General features: G+C 45.0%; 1 long non-coding RNA gene across 1 annotated transcript; it reads left to right on the top strand.

Moving 5' to 3' along the window:
• The first annotated feature begins 276 nt into the window (after positions 1-276).
• LOC134809562 (uncharacterized) lies at positions 277-3661 on the top strand. Its single transcript, XR_010155593.1, has 2 exons — positions 277-1187; positions 2704-3661. It is a non-coding gene; the product is annotated as an uncharacterized LOC134809562 (long non-coding RNA).
• Positions 3662-10253: the final 6592 nt, after the last annotated feature.

The raw sequence follows: 10253 nt of genomic DNA, 5'->3' as shown, positions 1-10253 counted from the left end.
TCCAGGATCCCCAGCGGCCCCCCAGTCCAGGGGGAACGCAGTGCGCCCCGCTTCGGTGTTACTTCCCTCAGGTGAGTCTGATTCTTACCAGGCTCTGGCAATCCCACACACACTATCATCAACATGGACCAAAGGGACAGTAGCATTAAACGTCAGGTGACGCTTCTGGGCCATGCCCAGCCGCAGAGAACTGGCCTGGTTTGAGGGGGAGGGGACCTGCCCTAGAGGAGGAGGGGCTCAGGGGACACGATCTGTCCAGGGGCGGGGCGGCTCCCTGAGACCTGGGAGGACACAGCCATTTTCCGAAGAGCCTCAGGGGATGCAGGCCTTACTTTGAGGGTTCCGAGGCGCATTTGGCTCTGGTGAAGGTGCTGCAGCAGCGTTACTCTTAGTCCCTTCCTTTCATTGACCTGCCCCAGCCTGTGGCCAGCGGACTTCAAGGATAACTGGAGGATTGCCGGCCCCAGACAGGAAGTGGCCCTGGCAGGTGAGCCTGCAGACCAGCAACAGACACATCTGCGGAGGCTCCCTTATCGCCAGGCACTGGGTACTCACTGCCGCTCACTGCATCTCTGGGTGAGGGTTTGGGGCTCAGAGCTTGGGCCCTGATCAGGCTGTGGGACCTGGAGCCAGTCTGTCCCCCTCCCTGAACTTCCTCTTCCTCATCTGTAAAAGGGGGTGACAGCTCCATAGTTTTTATCCAGTCTGGGTGAGACCTGAGGATTTGCATTTCTAACAAGTTTCTGGGTGTTGCCGCCGCCGCTGATCTGGGGACCACTGGCTAAAGTGGTCAGGGGTCCTGGAGGGATGTGGCTTGGAGAGAGGGAGGTAGCTGCTGGCTGGCATAGGAAGATGGTACCAGGCGGGAAGCACCTCGAAGGTGTGGAAGCAGAGTGTAGACCCTGGAGGATCTTCCTGCAGCCATCTGGAATACACAGTGAAGCTGGGAGACACAAATGTGCATCATCGCTCCAAAACAGCACTTGTGGTCCCAGTTCGTGACGTCGTTATCCACCGATATTTTACGTCTCCTGGGATAATTGAAAATGACATTGCCCTTGCTCTGCTTGACTTCCCTGTGAATTACTCCACGCACATCCAGCCTGTGTGCCTCCCTGAACAGGCTTTCATGGTGCAAGCTGGTACGAACTGCTGGGTGACCGGATGGGGCAAAGTAAATGAAACAGGTGAGACTATGAAGCAAGACTACAGCAGCCCCAGACCAGGGAAAATGTTGCTCGGTGCCCTGGGGTTGATCTACAAGCTAAAGGGAGGGACAGAGAGGCAGATTTTTTTAGTAAGTCAGGGAGGAGGGTGCAGTAGATGCTGCCTGGGAATAATTTTAACAACTGGTCTATGAAATTCTTTTGGTTTGTCAGGACCTGGGGATTTGGGTGCCAGGCATGGTGGGTTCTCTCTAGGGTGGATTTTACCTCTGGGGGCGATGAGCTAGCTGTCTGCCCTTTTAAGCTGTCCCTCCCTGGAAGTACCTGTCTTGGTAGATAGGAAGCTTCCTGTGTGTGAGAAGAGGCCAGAGACCTTTCAGAGAGGTGTAGGGCCTCCTATCCTTGGGGAGAGGCTGGATTTGGTACCTTTGGGGCATTACCTGTCTGACAGTCTGTGATCCTGCTCTAGAAAGTATAGATGCTTTACTGATGTACAGGATACTGTGTCACTATTAGTACTACTATTCAGAGTGACAGATGCTTGGTTTTGGTTTCTCAGGGTGGTAACGCCTTGCCTTCCCTTTCCTGTCTGTTCTTATTTCCCCTGTTTTGGTTTGGATCTTATGTCCTTATCTCCCCATGTCAACATTGGGCCTCATATCTTCCTTTGTCAAATGGGACAATATCCAATGCCTAAGAGCGTGTCTGTGTGTGAACACATGGTATTGAGACCCAGAGTGGGTATGGGGTTCTCCTGTCCTGTCCCACTTATACACACCCACTCAGTTGTAAATTGTCTCTCTGTAGATTCATCAGAAAAGATAGTAACTGAGCCTCAGGAGGCTGAGCTAAGCATTATTCTTCATGATAAATGTAATGAGGTGCTCAAGGAAAAGATAAGAATGAGGAGTGAAATGGTCAAGAAAGGGACCATCTGTGGCTATAATGACCAAGGGAAGGATGCCTGTCAGGTCAGCTCATGGGCCTCTTGCTGCCTCAGCATTGCAGTTGTCTCCTCAAAGCTTCCTCATCCCCAACCAGTAGGGACTGGGTTATCTCCTAGCCCCTCCGTTTACCCTTATTCATGGTAATGGGACGTGAGGACAAGCCACCAAGGCTTTCCTGGGCAGCCTACCTGATCCTTCAAAAGAGAGCAGCTGACACAGCCTGGAGTGGGAGGAGGGGTGAATCAGGCAGGTCCCACCAACAATACATGCTTCATGTTTTGGGACCCTTCTGTGTGACAGGCAGTGTACTCAGGTTAGCACTTGACTCATTATTGTCTCAGAGTAGGCACGATTTCATTAGGTATATTCCGTTTTTTGGAACACGCCTTTTTAGTAGGTACATGATTTTGGTTTATTGGAAATTATCAATTCTCAGATCTCATATTGACAGATACCTAAGGCTAGGAGGGTCTTAGGGGTTCCTGGGGAAGCCCCCTGAGTGCCTAGCTCTGTAGCGCATTGCAGTGCAATTAGCCTGCTCTGATGTGGATCTTATTTCTTTCCTACAGTGACTGTCTTTCTTTTTCCAGGGAGATTCTGGGGGGCCCCTGGTCTGTGAATTAAATGGCACAGGGGTCCAGGTGGGGATTGTGAGCTGGGGCATTGGCTGCGGTCGCAAAGGATACCCTGGAGTTTACACAGAAGTTAGTTTCTACAAGAAATGGATTATTGATCACCTGAGACAAGCTTCCTGTTTGAATTCAAAGACTTCCTCATCCTAGTCCTGTGTCTGGTGATGCCCCTGGGCATCCTGGTGACCTCGTGATCAGACCCCATTCCACTCTTCTGCTGTTTCTGAGTCTCACACTTAGGTGTCTCCTCTGACCAACTTCCCACTCCTTCTCAATGCCCTTTCCACAAATCCCAGTTGGAATCCACGGGCCCTCTGGAGATCCGTACAATAGAGCATGGCAGGGAGACTGGGGCCTGGAAAGTGCTCCTGCCTGGTGCTCTGGTCACTTGCCTCAGCCATGCCTGCACCAGGGCTGTGCTCTGGCTGGTGGGAAGGAGGGAGTGAACCGATTCCAGCTAGAGGGCCAGCCTCCCTGCCAAGTGGGCCACGGTGACTCATCAATATCTGGAGGAACATCTATCAAAGAAGAGACATCATCAATGGTGAAGGAAGCGTTAGACGTGGTTCTGGTTTCAGGGCTCTCACCTGAGACTTTGTGAAACCAGCCAGCTGGGTGATTGCTCACAGAGAGAGAAGGAGGCGTTACCAGGTCCCTGCAGACGTGTGAGGCCTGGGACTTCCACTCTGGCTCAGTAGTCTGGGGCTGGGAGAAGTTCCCCTGCAGCCCAGTGTGGATCCATCTGTGAGTGGACAGCCTCTGCCACACCAGCTCTCTTGGGGCAACCCATTCTTGCACCTCTTTCCTCAGTGCCCTAGTGGCCACTTTCAGGGACACTACAAATTGTATTGAGTCTGTTAATGGGGTGTGGAATTTTCGGAAATCAACTGAATAAATATTTGGGGAGTCTCCTGTGTTTCTGAAGCTCTGCTCACTGGGGTGTGAGGTTGTATATAACATACTCTGTAAAGAATTGGCTTCCCATTTATTAGGAAGATATTCATGGTTTTTATTAAACTCTGGCAGAGCCAGGGATGAGGAGCTTGTCTGCCCTCATTTAAGTCTGACAGGTGGCTTTACCCAGTGGGTCCTGCTGCCTGTTTTTTTTTTTTTTTCCATCAGCATCTCTGTAGCTGGGAGTGTGGTACTTGAGTTTAACAAACCCTGCATCAGGAGTGGGGCATCAAGAGGGACAGAGACTGGGGTGTAGCACACTCAGACACCTTCCTGCTTCTCCTTGCTGCTCTATAACAAGTGTGCCTTGAGGAGACAAAATGGACTATGGGCTGGTCCTTGAGCCCAGAGAGCTGAGTACCCACAGGGAGGAGGGTGGGAAGGAAGAGCTCATTCTCTCTTTGTATGTGTATGTGTGTGTGTGTGTTTGTGTGTGCATGCAGGAGAGAGAGAAAGAGGGGAGGGGGAGAGAGAGAGAGAGGGGAGAGAGAGAGAGAGAGGAGAGAGAGAGGGGAGGGGGAGGGGGGAGAGAGAGAGGGGAGGGGGAGGGGGGGAGAGAGAGAGAGAGAGAGAGAGAAAAAACCTGCTGCCTGAGGGAGCTGGGGCTCAGTGAGTGAAAACACTCTGCTTTTCAAACTCTACATGGTTACAGCTAAACCCAGCAAATCCTAGGTCATGACCTACAGAAATGCCCATGAAGAAGAGTTGGATGCCCAAGACTTGCCACATATTGCTGTTACTTGCAGCTTTCTTTCAGAACAGACTGACTGACCCTTTTCCATGTTCCATCTGCGGGGAATGCCAGTATGGCTTCTCATTTCCTTCTTTCTTCTTCCTCATCAGTTCAGCCCCAGTATAAGCATTCCCCCTTTCCACAAACCACTCCTGTGGACTCTGCTGGGCTGTGTAATGTAATGTGCCTTCTTCTGGGCTCCCTGAACTCTGCAGTCTCTGTGCCTGTTAATTTCTCTGTTTCCACTGGTTGACATTTTGTTCCTCATGGCCATGGGACTCTGTCTAATCTTTCCTTATCTTCCATCCTCCAGCTCCAGGTGTGGAACAGAGCAGGAGTTTAGGAACTATTTGGTGAGTGAGTGAGTGATAATAGATAATTAGATGCTCATATATAGATAATTAGGTGCTCATATATCCTCTATTGCCTTACTTTTTTCTCTCTCTGCCCTTTCACCTCATTGCTTTGTCCTCCTTTTGCTTTCCAGGTTGCCTTCGTGAAGGGGGAAAAAACACAACTGGGTAGGCAAGGGTTACAGCCCCTGCAGTGGGGAAAGTCCCAGGCTCCAGGAAGTTTATGGTTCTGGATGGGGTGCCCTTTGGTCTGCCAATATTAGAGCATGTTTCTTGTTATAGGAGAATAGAAATTCCATTCAAGCATCTTGGCTACTGAGGAATAGCCTCTGGCTACCAGAAAAGATGGGCATGGCCCCCCAGGGAACAAAACATCAAGTGCCAAGTAAACGTTAGTCGATTTTACTCTTTCCAACAAAAATTTTGAATTATCTTTTATGAATGAGGCACTGGCCTTCATCCACAGATAAGATGTAGATGGCAGTTGGGGGATAGAGGTGGTCATTAGGAGGACTTCTAGGTAAGGAGCTTGGTGGCTGGGTAGAACCTGAAAGAGATAGATGACACAGGGAGAGGAGTTGTTGACTGGCAGGCAATCAGTTTTACTAAAAATGCCAGACTTGAACAAAAAGGAAATAAAAACAAACAACAAAATTCCCTATGGGTTTCTAGTCATAAGGGGCAAATGACAGAGGGCGCAATAAGCATTTTTAGTGGTCTTGAAATACCATTTGCCAGCTAGGCGCGGTGGCTCATGCCTGTAATCCCAGCACTTTGGGAAGCTGAGGTGGGTGGATCACCTGAGGTCAGGAGTTTGAGACCAACCTGGCCAACATGGTGAAACCCCGTCTCTACTAAAAATACAAAAAAATTAGCCAGGCGTGGTGGAAGGTGCCTGTAATTCCAGCTACTTGGGAGGCTGAGGCATGAGAATCTCTTGAACCTGGGAGGCAGAGGTTGTAGTGAGCTGAGACCGCTCCATTGCACTCCAGCCTGGGCCACAAGAACAAAATTCCATCCCCCCCAAAACAACAACAACAACAACAACAACAACAACAACAACAACAAGAAATACTGTTTGCCACCAAAAGAAACCAGGGCTTCTTGGAGAAATGGCTTGAAAAATTTACAGGTATGAAACAGGAAATGTATAAAATAAGCCTGAAATTTCTTGTCATACCAGATAGCAAGGAAGCTATCATGTCAACAGGACTCAGAACCAATCAGAAGAGGCACCCTGTGTTCTGACATGTGGTGTTCCTGCTAGATCCCATTGCAGAGAAATCACAGCCATCCCTCAGCTTCTGAAGATACTGATTCACAGCTGCACCCCTCACAAAATGGGCACTCAGCCTCAGGGAACTGATTCCCTCAAGATTAAGTCTCTTCACAGGGGTATCCCATAGCAAATAATTGCTATGCAGAGATATAAAGGCCCAGTCTTCTTCCCTCAATTTGGGACAACTTGGAAAGGCCTCTTGTAGGATCAGCTGAGATGTCAGTTGCAACTGCCTTCTGTGAGCAGCTTCTCCTATGAGCACTCCTCAACAAACCGTTGGACAGAATTCTCTCTCAGAGCCTATGTTCAGGGAACCCAATCTAAGTCACCCTGCCTGGCAAAAGATGTCTTTGTGTGTTTCAGGATTCTATTGCTGTGTAACAATCACCCCAAACTCAGTGGCCTAAAACAACACATTGTATTATGGTCAATTCTCATTATTCAAGCATTCGTACTTGCAAATTCACCTACTTGCTGAAATTTATTTTAACCCCCAAATCAGTACTCGGAGTGATTTTTGGACATGCCCAGGGCAGTGGAAAAATTTGAGTTTTCTGATGCCTAAGTTCCTAGCTGAGGCTGTACAATGTGCTATTTTGTCTGCTTTCATCTCTCTTACTGTAAACAAGTATCTTTTTTGTCATCTCTTAACTGTCACTTTAAAAAAAACATTTTTGTGCTTGTTGTTGGTGATTTTGCTGTTTAAAAGGGCCCTGGGGCCAGGTGCGGTGGCTCACGCCTGTAATCCCAGTACTTTGAGAAGCCAAGGCGGGCAGATCATAAGGTCAGGAGTTCGAGACCAGCCTGGCCAACATGGTGAAACCCGGTCTCTACTAAAAATACAAAAATTAGCTGGGCATGGTGGCGCATGCCTGTAATCCTAGCTACTCAGGAGGCTGAGGCAGGAGAATTGCTTGAACCTGGGAGGCGGAGGTTACAGTGAGCTGTGATCATGCCACTACACTCCAGCCTGGGTGACGGAGCAAGACTCCATCTCAAAATAAATAAATAAAAGGACCCCAAGAGTACTGCTGAAATGCTGGTTAGTGCTCCTAAGTGCAATAAGGCTGTGATGTGCCTTATGGAGGAAAAATAGGCATGTTAGATAAGCTTTGCTTAGGCATGCATAGTTCTGTTGCCTGGGAGTTCAACCAGTCGAGTGTGCTAAAGGAGATGTCTTTAAAGGAACATACATAAAACAAGGTTATATGTTGACTGGTTGATGAGTCTATTTTGACTAGAGGCTCACAGGAATCTAACCCTACATTTCCTCTAGGAGCAATGATTCAGTATTCACGCATTCAGTCCTCATGATGACTTTATAAAACATAACTTCTGTGAATAATGAGATTCAATTGTATTCCTCATAATTTTGTAGAATAGTTGGCAGTTCTGCTGGTCTAGTCTGAGCTAATTCCTGTAGTTACACTTCAAGCATGGTGGGGATGTCCCAAGATGCTCTTGCTCAAATGGTGAGTGGTTATATGGGAATATAGGTAGGGGTGCCCTAACTTTTCCTCCAAAGGCCTTTCATCCTCCTGTAGATTAGATCAGGTGGACTCAGGACAGTGCTCCAAGTGGGTGAAAGCAGAAATTGCCAGGCCTCTTTATGCCTAGATTCAGAAGTTGTAAAACTTAATTTCTACCACATTCTGTTGGTCAGAGCATGTCACAAGGCCAGTTCAGTTTAAATGAGGATGGAGAACTAAATTTCATTTCTTGATGGGAGAATATGCAAAATATTGTGTCCATATTTTCTAATCTACCACAGTAAGCATAACAATTACAATGCATAAAAACTCATAAAATATGTTAAAATCCAAAATCTTCATAAAACTTTTCCACCTCAAAAAGAGAAATGATACCATTAGATTACTATTTTTCAACCTTCAGTGAATTAGTAGATCCAGGCAAAAATAATCAACAGCTGGTAACATCAGAAAATGAGCCCATCCAGACATTGTGTGTCTCCAAGTGAAAGAATGCAACACCTACTATGTTGACAAAGGGATTGAACCTGAGACTAGCTGCTGATTTACAGGAAATACAGAAAACAGAACATGTTGAACCACACCATGAAGGCAATTAACAAAGTCCAGATTGTGGGAGACTCTACACGTCAGGCAGCCCAGATTCTTCAACAGATGAACTGTAAGGCAATACAGGGGAAAATTATAAGTGAAGAGTGTCTCTAAAGACATATCAAATATGAAACAGTCATAGCAAGACAAAAGTGTAGTGTTCAGGAAAACACATTTGGGTGATAAAATTATAAAGAAACACAAGGAAAGAATTACTTAAGAGTCAGATTAATAGGTTATATTTGAGAGACAGAAGGCAATTGTGTTATGGAAGGCACAGGGAAGGGCTTCAAGCATGATTGGCATAGCTCTATTTCTTGACCAAAATTGCAGTTACAAGTATGGCCCCCTTAAAATAATTACTTAAATGAAATGGTTTTTGTGTATCATTTTTTTTTAAACATGTAAAAGGTAAAAGGAAAATGGTGGAACTCATCTTTAAAACTGCTATTGTGTGAAGCTTTGTGGGGATGGGTGAGGGGAGCCTTTTATTATTTATTTATTTCATGGTTATTGGTCTTCAGGTTGTCAATCTCTTCTTGTGTTATTATTGATATTTTAATTTTTTTTAGAAATATATTTAATCTAGATTTTCAAATTTTTGGCATACTTTTTAAAAAAAAGAAAACAGCTTTATTGAAGTATGATTGACATACAATAAACTGCATTTATTTAAAATGTACAATTTGATAAGTTGTGATATATGGACACACATCTGCAGCTATTACTGTAATCATGAAAATGAACATTTCCCCCAAAAGTTTCTTTGTTAGCCTTGGTAATCCCTCTTTCCCAGCCCTTCTGGTTGCTCCTCTGTCCTCAACTGGTGATCTGCTTTCAGTCACTATTCATTAGTTTGTAATTCCTAGGATTTTATGTAAAGGGGAAACATAGAGTATTCTTTTTCAGGGGGGTCTGGCCTCTTTCACACAGCACAATTATTTTGAAATTTATCCACAATCGCAGTGTGTATCAATATGTTATTTTTATTGACGAGTAGTATTTCATTGTATGGATATACCACAATTTGTTTACCCATTCATCTATTGATGGACATTTGGGTTGTTTCCAGGTTTATACTATTACAAATTAAGCTACTATGATCATTTGTGTACAAGTATCTGTTTTTAAATTATTTTATACTACTCTAGTTTATTAAATAAATGAAACAAGGTTTATGCCACATGTTTCAACAATGTTTAAATAAAGAGCTTGAAATATAAAGGCTTATGAAAACTTCATACTCTTTATATCATGTATACTATTTCTAGCACATGCATAAATATGGAGGACAGGAGTCATTCTTTATATTATGAATCAGCAATAGTAAGCATCAATGATTATGCAAATCCGCAAGCAAGCAAACAAACAAACAAAAACTATTGGTTATAAAAACTAGAAATCCTTTTGCCATATTTAAGCAATATCCAAAGGTGGGGAAGGAGTTATAGGCACAGCCCTGAAAACAAGGGGACCAAGTCTCCCAATTACTTAAGTTCTGTCTTGGTTAGAAGCTTCAACAACTGCATTAGCTCTTTCAAGAAACAGAAAAAGCAAATCAAAACCCTGTTCTATAGGCATTTAATAAATCTACACTGAAGAAATACTATACTTTTGTCTTAAATTGTGCTGAAGTTTGAATACCTTTTCCTCTTGGTATGAACATGTTGTGTACAAGTCTTTGCATGTACACTTACTCTCATTTCTCTTAGGTAAATATGTGGGAGTAGAATGGATGGATCATAGAATAAGTGTATATTTACATTTTTAAGTAACTGCCAAACTTTTTTTCCAAGTGGTTGTACAATTTTAGGTTCGCAGCACTGTACGAGAGTTCCATTTCCTGAACATCCTTGCCACTAGTTGGTATGGTCAGTCTTTCCCGTTTGTAGTCATTTGAATAAGTTTATAATGGTCTCATTGTGGTTCTAGTTAGCATTTTCATTCAACAACCCTTCATGCTAAAAACTCTCAATAAATTAGGTATTGATGGGACGTACCTCAAAATAATAAGAGCCATCTATGACAAACCCACAGCCAAAATCATACTGAATGGGCAAAAACTGGAAGCATTCCCTTTGAAAACTGGCACAAGACAGGGATGCCCT

Source organism: Pan troglodytes, chromosome 2, assembly GCF_028858775.2.
Source record: "Pan troglodytes isolate AG18354 chromosome 2, NHGRI_mPanTro3-v2.0_pri, whole genome shotgun sequence".
NCBI lineage: Eukaryota > Metazoa > Chordata > Mammalia > Primates > Hominidae > Pan > Pan troglodytes.
Note: the sequence above shows the minus strand (reverse complement) of the source record. Positions and strands in the feature narration are given on the sequence as shown.